Source organism: Sus scrofa, chromosome 8, assembly GCF_000003025.6.
Source record: "Sus scrofa isolate TJ Tabasco breed Duroc chromosome 8, Sscrofa11.1, whole genome shotgun sequence".
NCBI classification, from domain to species: domain Eukaryota; kingdom Metazoa; phylum Chordata; class Mammalia; order Artiodactyla; family Suidae; genus Sus; species Sus scrofa.
Window position 1 is genome coordinate 12,481,537 of NC_010450.4, and position 18,277 is coordinate 12,499,813.

Below are 18,277 nucleotides of genomic sequence, written 5' to 3' on the forward strand. Positions count from 1 at the left end.
CACCCCAACTCTCAAGGCCGCTTTCTATTGCAACTGACCAAGGCGCAGGAGATACATGCCAAAAGGAAGAAATCAGAATGAATTTGAATGATGCTGAGTCTTCCACCTTTCCACGTTGCCTCAGGGGAGAAAAAAATGAAACGCCTCTTAATTCCGCCATTGCCAAGTTTGAAAATGTGCCCTGTCATCTTAGCCTCATGCATATTAACTAAGAATCCTGGAAGAGACATCTCAGATCCTCTATTTTATCACCTTCCTAACATAAAATTAAACCTTTATCTTGGACACTGTTCATTGGAGGTTAGAACCATCGCAATACATCCAGAAAAAATCTCCATAATCGCAAACACTTCTCACTCCTTCTCCTCCTCCTTTATTTTCCTAATTTCAATGCAGTGCTTATTCCTTAGACTGGAATAAAGACACGGATAAGTTTTTCAATTCTACCTTCATCTTTGGGCCTCAGTAGTTCAGGACTGACATCCACGTTAGGCAAGAAGTCACTCATCAACTTGACCCTCACTGGAGGCACCTGCAGGTTCTCGACACGCGTTAGGCTAACTCTTGACTTCAGTCCTTATCAGTGCCACTCCTTCTACAAAGCAGGACTTCCCAGCCTCCCCTTCCCAATTGTAATTAGCTGATGCCTGCTTATCCTATAAATTTTAATTCAAACCTCAGCTACTCTGGGAAGCCCTCCCAGAGCTTCCCTCCTGCTCCCGATGAGCTAAATTGTGTCTCTACAGCACCTGTGCTTCCCGCCCAGGTGGCACACAGTGACGAGAAGAGCTGCTCTGGGTTCAACAAATTTAAACACACTTCAGTCATATTCTCTGATTGGAAAAGTTGTCTTGGGTAACCGAAAACGTGCGCTTCAGGAGAGCTATCGATGAGGCTAAAAAGGCTTAAGAAGCTTCTACACAGCAGAGGAAACCAGCAACAAAATGAAAACGCAACCTACTGAATGGGAGAAAATATTTGCAAATCACATAAGGGATTAACATCCACAATATATTTTAAAAGAGTCATACAACTCAATAGCAAAAAACAAACAATCCATTTTTTCCTTTTTTTGTCTTTTTAGGGTCATACCCACAGCATATGGAGGTTCCTGGGCTAGGGGTTGAATCGGAGCTGCAGCTGCCAGCCTACACCACAGCCACAGCAATGCGGGATCCGAGCCATGTCTTCAACCTACACCACAGCTCATGGCAATGCCAGATCCCCAACACTGAACAAGCCCGGGGATCAAACCCACATCTTCATGGATACTCATCGGATTCATTTCTGCTGAGCCACGATGGAAACTCCAACCATCCTACTGGCAGAGGATCTGAAGAGATAGTTGTTCAAAGGCGATTTCCACATTGCCAACTGGTGCGTGAAAAGATGCTCAACATCACTTGCCACCAGGGAAATGCAAACCAAAATCACAGTGAGGTACCACCTCACCCTGGTTAGAATGACTACTATCAAAAATATAAGAAATACAAATGTTCACAATAGCCAAGACATGTCCATCGATAGATGATTGGATTAGGAAGGCATGGTATATATACACAATGGAATACTACTCAGCCATAAAAAAGAACAAAATAATGCCATTTGCAGCAACATGGATGGAACTAGAGACTCTCATACTGAGTGGAGTAAGTCAGAAAGAGAAACACAAATACCACATGATATCACTTATATCTGGAATCTAATATACGGCACAAATGAACCTTTCCAAAGAAAAGAAACCCATGGACTTGGAGAACAGACTTGAGGCTGCCAAGGGGGAGGAAGTGGGATGGACTGGGAATTTGGGGTTAATAGATGCAGACTATTGCCTTTGGAATGGATAAGCAATGAGATCCTGCTGTGTAGCACTGGGAACTGTCCAGTCACTTATGATGGAGCATGATAATGGGAGAAAAAAGAATGTATACTTGTATGTATAACTGGGTCACCATGCTGTACAGTAGAAAATTGACAGAACACTGTAATCTAGCTATAGTGAAAAAAATCAAAATCATATAAAAAGTTAAAAAAAAAGAAACACAAATGTTGGTGAGGAGGTGGAGAAAAGGGAATGCTTATGTGCTGTTGGTGGAAATATAAATTGGTGCAGCCACTGTGAAAAACAGTATGTAGGTTTCTCCAAAAGTTAAAAATAGAACTACCATATGATCCAGCAATTCCACTTCTGGGTCAAATCAGAGCTTCACTTGAGACCTACGCCACAGCCATGGCAACACTGGATCCTTAACCCACTGAGCAAGGCCAGGAATTGAACCCACATCCTCATGGATACTAGTTGGGTTTCTAACCTGATAAGCAACAATGGAAACTCCCTTGCTATTGTTTTAATTTGTGTTTCCCTGATGACATGTTATTTAGAACATCTTTTCATATGCTTACTTGCCATCCATATGTCTTCTTGGATGAAGCGTCTGTTGACGTCTTTGGCCCATTTTTTAGCTTTTATTTTTTATTGTTAAGAGTTCTTTGCATATTTTGGATACCAGTCCTTTATCCGATATATCTTCCGAAATATTTTCTCCCACTCTGGATTTTCTTCTAATCCTCTTAATAAAGTCTTTCACAAAGAAGCTTTTAATTTTAATGAAGTCTAGCTATCAATTATTTCTTTCATGGATAGTGTCTTTTGTGTGGTATCTCCAAGGCATCATCATACCCAAGGTCATATAGGTTGCACTTTGGTCTATGATCCATCCATGCCTGGTAATTTTTGATTGGATGCTGGACATTGTGAATGTTACCCTTTTACATGCTAGATATTTCTGTATCCCTGTAAACATTCTTGGTTTTGGATGCAGTTCATTATGTGAGAACAGTTGGATCTTTTCTTCTAAAAAAAAAATTTTTTTATAGTTGATTTACAATGTTCTGTCAATTTCTGCTGTACAGCAAAGTGACCCAGGCATACATCTAGTTTGAGATTTTCGAAGATGACATGTACACCTTGTTAGGCAGGCCTGGAAGAGACTTTGGGTTTAGTACAGAGGCAGTGTCTTTCTAACCACTTGAGCTGATGCCACAGGAAGGGCAAGACTGTAGAAACAAACGATTCTTGACACTTTGTGAGTCCTGGTAATGATCCCTCTGCTATTTATTTATTTATTTACTTATTTTTAGAGTTGCTTCTGTAGCATATGGACATTCCTAGGCTAGGGGTGGAATCAGAGCTATAGCCGCTGCCCTACAGCACCACCACAGCAGTGTGTAGTCCAAGCCACCTAGACCAGAGCCCACAGCACGGCCAGATCCTTAACCCACTGAGTGAGGCCAGAGACTGAACCTGTGTCCTCCTCATCGATACTTCTTGGATTCATTTCCACTGAGCCATGACAGGAACTCCTCTCTGCTCCTTTAGAGCATTTAAGGTAGTTTCTCCAAAAGCATCAAAACTCAGCTGAAGGAGTTCCCGTTGTGTCTCAGCAGTTAATGAACCTGACTAGTATCCATGAGGACATGGGTTTGATCCCTGGCCTTGCTCAGTGAGTTAAGGATCCAGTGCTGCTGTGAGTTGTGCCTCTCGGATCTGGTATTGCTGTGGCTGTGGTGTAGGCCAGCAGCTGTGGCTCTACCCCTAGCCTGGGAACCTCCTATGCAACAGGTGCAGCCCTAAAGAAAAAAAAATCCCTCCCCCAAAACTCAGCTGGAGATTTCATGGGGAGCTTATGCAGATCTTCAGCACGCTCTCTCGCCTCTCCATCTTCTGTCTCTGTCTCTCTTTGTGTGTGTGTGAAGCTCTCTCTTTTCCGGCACTGTCCTGCAGGCTCTAGCTTCCCTGGCCTCTCTTACCTCCCAGATTTATCACTCAAATCAGAAATGCTGCCAGCTTCTCCTACCTTTCCCCTTGCCTGCACTGCAGCCTGGAAATGCTCTCCAAGAGGGTAATCTGGTGTAATTACAGGGCTTCCCTTGTTTGTTTACCCTTTTTTCATGGATTCCTGTTCTGCACTGCCTGAAGTCCAGGAAAATGGTAATTTCATATATGTTGTCAGTTTGTTTTAGTTTAGAGATTTGGGTTTAGGTAAATGTGGGTTTGAGTCCTGGCTATGCTGCTTACTACCAGTTGTACAACACGGGATAATTTATCTCTAAATATTTCTAAATATCTAAATTGACCATTTCCTCATCTGCAAAGGGGGAATGCTAATGCTTGATTTGGGAGAGTTGTTGAGGGGGTTAATGAGGTAATGCACGCAAAACACACAAAAATAGCTCTTATGAATGAAGTACTTTTTGCTAGACTTTTTATAGGCATCAAACAATTTGATCTTTGTAACAATTTCATGAAGTAGGGACTATCATTTTACAGAGAAGGAAACAGGGAGTTTGTATAATCAGAGCCAACTTTCAAACACAGGCCATCTGGCTGCAGATCCTGCAATCCCAAACACTACCTACTACTGCTGCTCTAAGCATATAGCAATTACTCAAGAAGTGGTAATTATTATTATCATTCACTGCCCAGAGTATCTAACTTTTATTTGGAACTACATCATGCTGATAAGAGACCCTTAATGGCAACGTGATGAGTAAAAATGTATAAAAAGAAATAATACTTGGAGTTCCCGTTGTGGCTCAGCAGAAACAAGTCTGACTAGTATCCATGAAGATGCAGGTGCGATCTCTGGCCTTGCTCAGTGGGTTAAGGATCTGGTGTTGCCGAGAGCTCTGGTACAAGTCACAGACCCGGCTCAGATCCCGCATTGCTGTGGCTGTGGTGTAGGCAGGCAGCAGCAGCTCCAGTTCAACCCCTAGCCTGGGAACTTCCATATGCCATGCATGTGGCCCTAAAAAGACAAAAGAGACCAAAAAAAGGAAGAAAGAAAGAGTACTTATATAAAGCCTAGGAATTTAGATATTTCAAAACAAGAGGTCCACAGGGCAGCCCTTCCACTTTGTTTATGCTGTCCCAGTCTTAGAATGGATCTGTGCTATGATAGACTCATGTGGCTACTTCAAGTAAAATTAATTAAAATTAAATTCAGTTCCTCAATGGCATTAGTTGCATCCCAAGAGCTCAGTAGCCCCACGTGGCTATTGGCCATCACATCACAGAAAGTTCTCTTGGACAGCCCAGGTCTGGGTTCTTACAGTTTCTCACTCACATTGTCATCTCCTAAGTGATCTCCTGGTTCAAGGTATGCCATCCTTGTTCACGCAGGAGATATTTATTGGGCATCTCCCAAGTGCGAGATACTGGGGGAGGCAGCAGTGAACAGTGTCAGACACGGGCCACCTCCCAGTCCTCACAGCCTTCCTCCAGCCTTGCCAGTTCCTAGAGGCCTTCTTGTACTGCCTTCCCAAAGCATTCGTTTTAGAATAAGTCTGAGTGTGTCTCTCTTCTCCTTAGAAACTTCTAGAGGAACCTCCTCCTCCCCTCCCCCCAATAACTTCATTGCTCCTTAGCATACAGCAAGGTCCTCTGAGATCTGGCTTCTGCTTTTTCCAGCCCTCAGCCCTCACCCCTCACTAGGCCCGAGGGTCATGGATTATCTGCTGCCAGGGGCCCTCCTAGCAGCATTTCAGACTATGGGGGTGCTCTGTGGGTGCAAACCAAGTAAGAACAGTCCCTGCCAAGAGTCCCCTGACCCACCAAATACAATAAATGACATATATGGAAATAGAAGAAACACAAAACAGGGAAGTGGAGAGATGTTGGTTATGTGGGGGCAGTGGCTCACGCAAGCCTTCTGTCTAAACACAGTGACTATCACATAGTAGACTTGCCATAGACAGTTCTGGAAAAAAATAAGTGCATTATAATAATAGCCAATAGGTATTGAGCAGGTTTTATGTGCCTAGCCCTGTGGTAAGTGACTTCACATGCATTTTATCACTTATTCTGCATAACCACCTGTGAGTTATGTATAGTGATGCCATTTTACAGATGAGGAGATTGAGGCTTAAGGGCGTTGCCCACAGTCGCCCCAGCTAGTAAGTGCTGGAGGAGCATAAGAATCTAGGATAATCTGACTCTAAAGCTATTGTAAGTTAGTGTAAGCTAGTGTAAGTTAGGCTTATTGTATTTGTACACTCTGCTTTGTTTTTGGGGTTTGGCAAGGCGTTATAGGGTGTGTAGAGCATAAGTTTAATGGGGGGTAAGGGGGGTTTGAATGAGCTAATAATTTACCTGCTTATATGCGCGTGTACGCACGTGTACGCACGTGTACGCACGTTATGTCCTGTGACCATTGACTGAATAACACCCTGTTTAGGTTACTGCGCCAGATCATGAATATCATGAAGTCCAGCTACAATTGATTTGACTGTGTTAGGGCCTCAGTCTTCTTATCACCACGCCAAACCCTTGCCCATTATGAATGCAGTAGGGTTTTGTGGAATGAATAGGAGTTTCTCATCTACCCAACAAGGGTGATGGGCAGTCAAGGTGGAGGGAGAAGTAAGGATATACTAAAGGTGAGTCTCAGAGAAGTTTAACCACTTTGCCCGAGGTCCCACAGTGGGAATTGAGAGTCTGAACATGTTTCAGAGAACTCATTAAATGTCAAGGCTGGAGATGATGAAATGGGAAATGGAAGAAGTTTTTCTTTTTAAAAACTCCTTCTACTCTCCCACTTGCTATGTAAAAATTGATTGGCAGGGCAGAATGTGGGGTTAGTAATAAGATTCCCTCTGAAAATCCTTTAAAGTCTCCATAATTAATTTATTTGAGAGGTGAAACAAACCATGCACATGAAATGAGTTAAAATTATTAAGAGGCCTGCACGGGGTCTGTTGCCTGAGGCCTCACATCCTGATGCAGGGCACCAGAATTCAGTCTGCAGGCTGCATCTCCATCACCCTTGGAATCATTCTCTGAATCAATTATTGATCACACCCGGGGTTCAAGCAGCATCTCTTGCTCAGCCATAGGAGCCTTCCCCTCTGCAGCTTCTGCCCCAATTCCTGCCCTGCTGGGTAAAGCCAGGAACAGCGGGTGTCGGGGCGGGGTTGGGGCGGGGGGGGCTTCAAGTCATGGTGATAACCCTGAACCCACATTGCTTCTCTAAGTATATCCAGGGAAACTGAAACTGACAGCACCTATGGCTTGAAACCAGACAGAACCCAGACAGAACTGAGATTTGAACCCGTGTGCCAGGACTCGAACCCAGCCTAAACCCAAATTGGAGTTGAACCCATGGTTTTTAGTTAAATAAAACCATGCCACAGGTCATGGCAACTCTGGATCCTTAACCCACTGAGGGAGGCCAGAGATCAAACCCTCATCCTCATGGACAATAGTTGGGTTTGTTACCACTGAGCCAGGACGGAACTCCTGTTCTGAGAGTTTGGTAATTTACAAAAAAAAAAAAAATTATTGACTCCTTTTTTTTTTTTTTTGGCTGTCCCAAGGCATATCGAGTTCCCTCCCAGTCCAGAGATCATGTCCAAATTGCAGTTGCAACCTAAGCCGCAGTTGCAGCAACACCAGATCCTTAACCCACTGTGCCAGGTGGGGGATTGAACCTGTATCCCAGCTCCCAAGATGCCATCAATCCCATTGCACCAGGACAGGAACTTCCCAAGACTACTTTTTAAGAGAAGTTTTAGGTTCACAGCAAAACTGAAGTGAGAGCACAGAGATTTATCTCCCTGCTCCCCCTCCCCCAAAGTGGTACCTTTGCTACAAGCTGCATTGACAACTTACAGTTATTTAAAGTCCGCAGTTTACAATGGGCTCATTCTTGGTGTTGTACATTCTACTGGTTTGGGCAAATGTATAATGGCATATATCCATCACTGTGGTATCTTTTTATTTTTAAAATGCCCTAAAAACTTCTGTTCTCTGCCTATTCATCCCCCTCCCCAATTCCAAGCACTATAAAATCTAATTCTCCTAACAATTCTATGAGGTAGGTTTATTATTCAAGTCATTTTACTGACATCAAGGCACGAAGAGGTTAAATAATAACTGGCAAAAGATCGTACAGCGACAGAGCCAGGGCAGGGATCTTCCTCGGCTGTTGACCACTACGCTGCCCCGTGGCCCTCGTTCTATCCCAGGATCTTGTGCATCGTTGACTTAACATCCCAGGGGAGAGGTCAAAGCACCTTGAGTTCCAACACCAGGCAGTGAAGCTGGGGCTGGTGGGGGAGAGGGTGGGATGTTTTGGGTGTTGGAGGGGGATGAGAACTCCACTCCAGGGAGAGTTGGAGCTGTGGGATGGAGAGGATCCTGCGCTCCATCCCCCCAACACAGCACCTCGCTGCCAGGAACTCTGTAACGGAGCACAGCCCTGTAGGGCTGCTGGGCACATGAGCCTTCCCATGTCCTCTATCTTTAGGGAATAAGCTTCAGCCTCCACGATCTTCCTGCCCCCCACCCCCACCCCAGCTCCAAAAGGCAGTAGCTAGTCAGGGCAGGGAGGGGATGCAGAGACCAGGGAGGAGCCGTCAAGAGACAATAGTGCAGCCTTGGGGCAGGGTCCTGATTCCTCCTGAAGGAATATATATAACAATATCTTGGAGCCTTTCTGCAGAACTAAAACCCCCAACAAATGGAAGCACTCCTTGATGAAGCAATTCTTCATTCCTGGAAGAAGGAGGACCACCAGAACCCATCCTGGGGCCACTAAACACCAGTTTTGAAAGACAATGCAAGCTTGCCTCTCCCCTGATCCTTATCTAGGGCCATATTTCCCACTCCTCAAACTCTAAGACCTCTTCCTCATCTGTCCCAGCGGAGGCATAGTTTTTAAGGCATTAGCCCGCTGTGGCCCCCTTTGGCTGGCAAATCAATAAAGCTACCTTTTTCTCCTTCACCCACTCTGTCTCCATGCATCCAGCTGGACTTAAGGGTAGTGGAGCCCCTGCATGAAGCCTGGACCCAGCTGGGGCAAAGGTCCAAGACTTGAATCTGGCCCTAGAAGAATGAGTGCTGTGGGCAGTTGAGCTGTCACCTCCCTTCACACCACGCCAGCTCCAATACTGTGCATCCCGGGGGCCTCCATGGGGACTGAGCACCTGCAGAACCTCCCTGGGTTTCCTGCTAAAGCCCTGGGACTCTCCTATGTCAAGGGAGAGTAAGCCTGCCACCCAAAGACTGGGATTAGGATTCCCTTCAATGCTGAGATAGAAAGTAAGAAGCATATTTCGTCTGAGTGTCACAGAAAAAGTCATACAGGTTACATGGTTTTGCAACGTACTTTCACAAATGTCATCATTTAATCTTAGCGACAACCCTGTGAGAGGATTATCACTCTCATTTGACAGATCTGGAGAGAAGGAAAGCTTAAAGAGGGGACTAGTGGCTGAGGTGATGTTGAAATCCAGGAGCCTAGCTCCAAATCCATTGCTTACTTTCTCATCCGCGGTGTCAAGGGCATCCTTAGAGGAGACAAAAGAATTGCCCAAAGGTGTCCCATGGGAAATTATCTTGCTACAATGCTAAGACTAGAGGAGGCTGTCGCAAAGCTCTTGCAACAGAAAGGCTCAAGGACTAAGTTCAGATGCTTGAATCACATGGTTTAGTGGGGATATTTAAAACACACAGTGTAAAGCAAGAGAAACAGGGTGGGTGGTTGATACATTTAGGATATGGAGCGAGTAGGAGAGAAGGTCCACAGCGCCGGAACCCTGGATTCTGCGAAGCCCCCAGTCCCATCTCTGTCTGTTTCATCCGCCTTCCCTCCGGGTAGAACAGTTACAAGGAGCAGAGGTGAGGCTGAAGGAAAGCCTGACGCGGGAAAGTCGCCTGGGGCCAACACAGTGTATCATCTCTGAGAGATGCAGGGGCAGTTACGCCTGGATCCTAGTTGTAGCTCACCAATTACCCTGAGGAGCAGCTCTGGCTTTCATTGGGAAGACTCCTGGGGCTAGAATGGGAGCCACCACTGGGTCTGTGATTTAAGAGCTCTTAAACACTGAGTGCCTCCTGTGTACTGAATCTATTAGGAGTATTTAAAACTCAGGTGCTCCATGTATATTTAGTGAGTCACGAGAATATCTGAGGCCTCTTGGTCTTTCACCCTTTTCTATGCTCAGCACGCACATGCTCTTCCTCCCTTATCTATGCTAACATGTCTCCATATGTAACTAACTTATTTATATATACTTAACACAGCTCATGAACTCTGCCTGTGTCTTACAAGCTATTCGCTTGTGTACTTAGCTTCGTTTATTCCCCTTTTTTGTGTTTTTGATTTTTACCTAGCAGCACTGAAAATCTTAAATAACAGAGCAAACACATTCCATGTGTGTAGGGAAGTCTGTGCAAGAATCTTTATGGGGACATGGACGTAGGAGCCTTTGGGACTAACTGATACCCAGAGGTTGTCAGATGCAGGGAGTGTGTGTGGGTTTTGGAGTTAGATGTGGGCTTGAGCCCAGCTCCATCACTGCTTGGGGCAGGTTCTTAACCCTGCTTGCTGACCCTCTCTTTCCTCATGTAAAGAGAATATAAGTACACCTACCTCCTGGTGTTTTTTTGTTTTGTTTTGTTTTTCGTTTTTTTTTTTTTTTTTTTTTTTTGGCTGCACCTGTGGTATGTGGAAGTTTCCATGCCAGGGATCAAATCTGAGCTCAGTTGTGATCTACACCACAGCAGCAGCAATGCCTGATCCTGAGCCCACTGCACCAAAGTGGGAATTCCTTGAAGGTTTAATAAGAGTGTATTAAGCATTAACACAAATCCGGACATACAGCAAATTCTTCATCAATTAGTTTCACTCTGAAAAAAGGTTCACTTCCTTCCTGTGCCTTTTAAAAAATTGAGGTGTTACTGACATTAACATTAGTTTAGGTGTGCAATGTAATAATTCAATATTTATGTCCACCACAATAAATCTAGTTAACATCTGTCATCACATGTAGTTACAATTACTTCTCCTGTGCTGAGAACTTTCAAGATTTACTCTCACCTTTCAAAGGTGCAATCAATCCAGTGTTATTAGTATAGTCATCTTGCTGGACGTTTCAGGCCCATGACTTATTTATTGTATAACTGGAAGTTTGTCTCTTTTAACCTCCTTTACCCATTTTCCCCACCCCCAGCCCCAAGCCCTGACCACCATCCATCTCTTTCTGTATCTATGAGTTCCGTGGTTATTATTTGTTTAGACTCCACATATAAGTGAGATCATATGGTATTTGTCTTTCTCTGTCAGACTTATTCCTCTTAGCCTAATGCTTCAAGGTCCATCCATGTTGCAAACGGCAAGATTTCCTTCTTTGTGTGCCTGAGCGACATTCCACTGTCTGCCCGTCTGTCTATCCATCATCTATCTACCTACCTACCCACCACATTTTCTTTATCCGTTCATCTATTGATGGACACTTAGGTTGCTTCCATGTCTTGGCTACTGCATATAATGCTGCAATGAACCTGGGGTGGGGGGGCACGTATATATTTTCTAGTTTTAATTTCCTTCAGATAAGTACCCAGAAGTGGAATTGCTGGATCATATGGTAGTTCTATTTTTAACTTTTGGAGAAACCTACATACTGTTTTTCATAGTGGCTGCACCAATTTATATTTCCACCAACAGCGCACAAGCATTCCCTTTTCTCCACCTCCTTACCAGCATTTGCGTTTCTTATATTTTTGATAGTAGCCTATTCATGAGTCTAACATGGCATCATTGTAAAACCTACCATACTATGTACATTTTAACATACACGACACTAAAAAACACTGCCAATTAAACAGGACTATGCTTACGTATCCCTCATAATTTTATTTGAAAGTGTTTTGTAGACTCATCTCAGCATGGACTCTGATCTTGCATCCTGCTTGTACAAACACAAAATGGAACAGATGCACAAGATAAGTTGCCCGAAGTATTACTTAGGGTGCCTACACTCAGGGTTCAACTCTTCTAAATCCTTTTTTTGACTCAGAGTAGATATGTCCATTTCTTCCTTTTCCACATGGTGGCCCCTGGGCCATCAAATGCATTGATGATACCGCATTTCTTGAAAGAGCAGAGTACTACTGTACCCAGGGCAGAGACCCTTCTAGACCACTGACACTCATTCTGTACGTTTTGATGCTACTTAACCATCTTTTACCAAAAGGTATCAATGGAAGGTTTTCAAATGGCAGCCAGACTTATATTCACTCTTTGAATGCTCCTGGAAGAACAACCAAGTTCATAGCTCTATGGGCAACGACAACCACAACTCAATAGTCATCTGGTTGAGACCTATTGTAATAGTCCATTGATTGTGGGATATATCCCAATTTTAGAGCATTAAAAGGGTCCTCTGAGAGCCAATGAAATACAGTTTGTTCCAGGCAGTTTCATTCATCTCTCAATTGATATTTATTGTACTCCTGAGATATAATAGACACTAAATGAGGCACTGAATTACCACAAAAAATAAATTGTAGCAAGTCCCCAGAGTCAAGAAATGACAGTCTCTTTTAACTCCCACAACAACCCTGCAAAGTTGGCATAGATATACTTGTTTTACTGGTAAGGATACGAGTGGTGGTGTTTAGATAACAAGCTAGGTCTTTCTTACTCCCAAGTCTACATGCATTCCATTTAAAAAAAGTTAACGTAGTCCAGAAATGATATAAACAGAGATTTAGCCATTTCTGCATAAAGGTTTTCACCAACTCTATGCAATAGGAATTGGAAATAAATATCAAAAGTCCACCATATCATAATTCTTGTATAAAATTATGCTTACCCTGGCTGTATTTAGCTCTTGTTCCAGAGCATGGGGAAGTTTACTCTCAAGTAAGCAATTTTTTTTTTTTTTTTTTTTTGGCCTTTTAAAGCCACACCTGTGGCATATGGAAGTTCTCAGGCTAGGGGTCAAATCAGAGCCACAGCAGCCAGCCTACACCGCAGCCACAGCAATATGGGATCCAGTCCTCATCTGTGACCTACACGACAGCTCACGGCAATGCCGGATCCTTAACCCACTGAGTGAGGCCAGAGATCGAACCATATGCTTATGGATATTAGTCAGGTTCGTATCCACTGAGCCACAAGGGGAACTCCTTAACTAAGCAATTTTAAAGTCCCCAAAGAACATCTTGGATATTCCTGCAGATAGAAAATACAACTTGTATAGTTATGGTAGGGAGTAGCAGTTAAGAGCACAGACTATAGGAGGTTCCCTTGTGATACCGCGGGTTAAGGATCTGGCGTTGCCACAGCTGTGGTACAGGTCAAAACCAGGATGCAGGTTTGACCCCTGGCCCAGGAACTTCCACATTTCACATGCTGTGGGTGCAACCAAAAATAAAAGAGCACAGACTCTAAAGCTAGGCTGCCTGGGTTAAGATCTTGGCTGTACTACTTACCAGATATGGGACCTTGGGCAGCTTATCATCATACCCAGGTGTCCTCTTCTGTAAAGTGGAGGTGCTGACAATCATACATCCCTCATAAGCTGCAGGAAAGGTTAAACGAGTTAATATGCATAAAGCATTCAGAACAATTTATTGCATATAGTCAGCATAAAATAAGCATTAGCCTAAATTATTATACCCAGATTGGCATATTTCTATACCTTGATTGGTATATTATACACAGATTGGCATAATCTTATACCTAAATTGATGCCCCACCCAGATCCTGGAGCTCATAAAGACTGATGGAATAAATCAGCAAGTGAACGACTAGAAGTTGCTTTCCCAAGTGGCCTTTCTGAGTAAGGGGCAGCGTGACGCGGGCACATTACCCTCGCCCTGGCTGGACCTACACTATGACCACCCCCAGGCGTGCTCATCAGCGGGTAAGTTCTTGAACCACGAGATCTAAAAGGAACTCAGAAATCATTCTGTCGCTGACATACAATCCAATTCAAATTTCTAAATATCTTAAATATCTTGATTATAGAAGCTCCACTCAGCTCACTTAACCTTGAATGAATATTTTAAACATTATTTTCTAGAGTGCCTCAGATTTCTTTTAAGTGGTATCAAAGGAATAACTTTCAATTAATACAGAACAAGTAGATGGAACTGCTTAAGATCAATACCCACTTTTTTCCTTACTTTATAAATAATGAAGTGACTGCTTTGGCAACTACAACTTACAATGGGAGTGAGGAAAACCCACAGGGTGGTAGTGGGAGAAGCCAGTGAAATATACTACTTATTTATTGAGTATTTTTTTGTTTGGTTGTTTGGTTGACTGGGTTTTTTGGGGTTTGGTTTGGTTTTGGGTTTTGCCTTTTTAGGGCCGTACCTTCGGTATATGGAAGCTCCCAGGCTAGGGGTTGAACCAGAGCTGCAGCCGCTGGCCTACACCACAGCCATAGCACACCAAATCTGAGCCGCATCTGTGACCCACACCATAGCTGGCAGCAGCATCGGATCCTTAACCCACTGAGCAAGACCAGTATCCTCGTGGATACTAGTCAGGTTCTTAATCCACTGAGCCACAGTGGGAACTCCTATATTGAGTATTTTAGAGTCTTCTCATTTTCCTGAGGCTTTGTTTGAAAGCTTCTGCCACTGCTCCATTTCAACTCGCGTTGCTAAGGACAGTGATTTACACAATATGAATCTGTTTTGCAGTGAATTGAGACATGATAGTCACAGTTTTTAAAAATGTTTAAAGAAGCCTCTTGGCTGCTGTCAGGGCACTAAAGGAAGCTGTGCTCTTTGGAGCTGCCCCGAGGAGCTAGCAAACAGGCGCCAAGGGGAATAACTCTTATGACCCATGGGGAAGAATGAAAAATGTAATTTGGTGCCGTAGCATTGAGGTACAGACAGAAAACCTGAGTCCTGATCTGGAACGTGGGTGATCACCGATGGTTCTGCTCGCCCAGCAGCCCTCCTTTATGTGCCTCGTTATCGGCTTGTGGATTTCCGGGGGCTGTGATCACACCCATCCCTAGAATGACTCTATAATTTATCCTTCAACCTGGTGCATTCTTGAGAGTAAACTGTTTAAGAGGAAATTATGAAGGAGTTCCTGCTGTGGTGCAGCGGTAACAAACCCGACTAGTATCTGTGAGGACACTGGGTTGGATCCCTGGCCCCACTCAGTGGGCTAAGGATCTGGCGTGGCCCTGAACTGTGGTGTAGGTTGCAGACATGGCTCAGATTTGGCATGGCTGTGGCTGTGGCTGGCAGCTGTTACTGCGATTCAACCCCTAGCCTGGGAACTTCCATATGCTGTGATTGTGGCCCTAAAAAGCAAAAAAAGAAAGTATGTAACTTTTGAAGCATTTATTTACTGACCAAAAAATTGGTTTTCTTCCATTGGTAGACCTATAAAATTGCTCTATTCAAAAACTGTTTTCAAAAGTAAATGTTCTCTGGGAGTTCCCTTTGTAGCTCATCAGTAATGAACCCAACTAGTATCCATGAGGTTTGATCCCTGACCCCACTCAGTGGGTTAAGAAGCTGGTGATACCGCAAGTTATGGTTTAGGTCATAGCTTGGGAACTTCCATATGCTCTAAAAAGAAAAAAAAAAAAAAAAAAGGAAATGTTTTCTACAAACTTATGGTTACCAAAGGGGAAAGCAGGGGGCGTGGGGAAGGATGGAGTCGGGGTTTGGAACCGGCATATGCACACTGTTGTATATGGAATGGGTGGTCCATGGAGACCGGCTGTGCAGCGCAGGGAACCCTACTTGATATTGTAGTAACCAATCCTGTGATAACCTTTCCCTATGAAGGGGAAAGAATCTGAAAAAGAGTGGATATGTGTCTATGTATAACTGAATCACTTTGTTACACAGCAGAAATTAACACAAAATTATAAATCAGCTATACTTCAATAAAACTTTAAAAAATGAAAAAGAAAACAGAAAGTTAATGTTTTCTAAAAAATGTATTTGTAATCATCAGAGCAAAAGGGGAGAAATTTTCTCTAGGTTGATTTTCTGAGCATTAAAAATAATAACATTAAGTAGTTCCTGTTTTGGCACAGCATTAACAAATCCAACTTGTATCCAGGAGGACCCAGGTTCAATCCCTGGCCTTGCTCAGTGGGTTATAGATCCGGCATTGCCATGAGCTGTGGTGTAGTTCTCAGATATGGCTCAGATCTGGCATTGCTGTGAGCTGTAGTGTAGGCGAGCAGCTGTAGCTCTGACTTGACCCCTAGCCTGGAAACTTCCATATGCCTCGGTGTGGACGTTAAAAAAAAAAAAAAAAAGCAAATAATAATAACAGCATTAAGAATAGCATAATAACATAAGAATAATAATATTAAGAATAATTATTCTTCACACATCAAGTACCTCAATTTCTTAACCATATCTGTCCATAGTAAAATGTCAGTTATTTTCTAAAGAATTAATGGTTTTATCATTGTTAATGTTTTCATAAAATTGCCTGCCCTGTTTTTCCAAACTGCATTATATATTTAATAAATTTAAAATTGTTGAAAGCTTCATCTGACACTTGTCTATAGATTCAAACATTTCTAATATCTGATCATTAGTGGGCAGCTAAGAAAAAAGGCACATTCTGAGATACTGAGGGTTTTTTTAAATCGGACATTAGCTTAATTACAAAAAAATTGTGTCATTCAATTGCTCAAACTGTGCATGTACAAAAAAACTATTTTAGAAATTTGACAGGAAAATCTCTAATTAGTAGAATATCACAGCCTATTTGGGGGCAATTTTGAATTATGTGTATAATACAACAAATTCCAGGTAAGAAGTTTGCTCCAAGGTTTTCATAACCTAGTGAAAATACTGTTTTACCTTAACATTGTGTTACATCAGAAATTATGGAGTTCTCTCGTGGCACAGCAGGTTAAGGATCTGGCATTGTCGCTTCAGTGGCTAGGGTTGCTGCTGTGGCTAGAGTTCAGCTCCTGCTCCAGGAATTTCCACATGCCACAGTGTGGCCAAAAATAATAATAATAATAAATATATATATATATACACATATATATTTGTTTTACTATTTTAAGACAAATAATTTTATTTTTAATATTGAACTTCTGAACTTCATGTACAGTGAGTTACCATAATGTCACGATTCACCTTGAATAAAATGAACTTCCAAATTTACTTTGTTTCCAATAATTGGGTGAAAATTTCAAACCATTATAGATATTAAGTAATTTATAGCATCTATTGGAAACATCTCAGGACATGAATATGAAGTTAGCACCATTTAACTCTTTGCAAATTTCTTCTTAAAGAAGTAAACCCATTAAACAGCTATCATATTACATTTTCTACTGCACAGGAAAACCTGGATAGAAGATGAGCACAGTTCATTGGGAAGAGCAGTCACTTAATCTAAATGAAGAGACAAGCTTCACAGAGTGATGCAAAAGCACCTATGGCCACAGCACATACCAATTCGTCATCATCAGCCACAATCTTCTTAAAACAACTAAAGTCAAAATTCTGTTTATTGTATATGTTTCTCACACGTGGCAAGTTGGAAGGGCAAAGTGGGAGTCTATCAAACCCACTTTTGTTTATTTTATGTCACTGTTAATATTAAAAATAGGAGTTCCCGTCGTGGCGCAGTGGTTAACGAATCCAACTAGGAACCATGAGGTTGCAGGTTCGGTCCCTGCCCTTGCTTGTGGGTTAACGATCCGGCGTTGCCGTGAGCTGTGGTGTAGGTTGCAGACGCGGCTCGTAGGTTGCAGCCACTGCGTTGCTGTGGCTCTGGCGTAGGCCTGTGGCTACAGCTCCAATTCGACCCCTAGCCTGGGAACCTCCACATGCCGCGGGAGCGGCCCAAGAAATAGCAAAAAAAAAAAAAAAAGACAAAAAAAAATATTAAAAATAAAGAAACAGGAGTTCCCGTCGTGGCTCAGCAGTTAATGAACCAACAAATATCATGAGGATGTGGGTTTGATCCCTGGCTTCCCTCAGTGGGTTGAGGATCTGGTGTCGCCATGAGCTGTGTTAGGTTGCAGATGCAGCTCAGACCCTGCACTGTTGTGTCTGTGGCTGTGTCTGGCAGACAGCTGTAGCTCTGATTGGACTCCTAGCCTGGGAACCTCCATATGCTGCAGGTGCAGCCCTAAAAAGCAAAAATAATAATAATAATAAAGAAACAAGGGTAAATGCTAAACCACTTAGGAAAGCTAACAGGTACAAACTTGGGGACTGTCTCATGCAAACCAGAACACCTGGTCACCATGGAGGTGGACACAGCTTTTAGCCTGGCCATCAGAGCCCTACAACTTCTAGGCCACAGTGATTGGTTCAAAGTTGAACACATGACTCTTGTTGAACCAATGATGTTTTGCTGGAAGTCTTAGTAAAAGCTGCTTCCTTTTCACTGAGGTTGCTGGGCTGGCTCTGTCGATAGTCATCTTGTCACCAGTAGGAACAACCTGCCTGAGGATAAACCAACACCGA

General features: G+C 43.1%; 1 long non-coding RNA gene across 6 annotated transcripts in view; it reads right to left on the bottom strand.

Annotated features, from left to right (window-relative positions):
- LOC100739688 overlaps positions 1-18,277 on the bottom strand; it is a 162,684-nt gene that overhangs the window by 118,117 nt on the left and 26,290 nt on the right. For all 6 annotated transcript variants that reach the window (XR_304761.3, XR_002346573.1, XR_002346572.1 and 3 more), the window contains exon 3: positions 13,280-13,368. This is a non-coding gene — a long non-coding RNA (uncharacterized LOC100739688). The remainder of the gene's footprint in view (positions 1-13,279; positions 13,369-18,277) is intronic.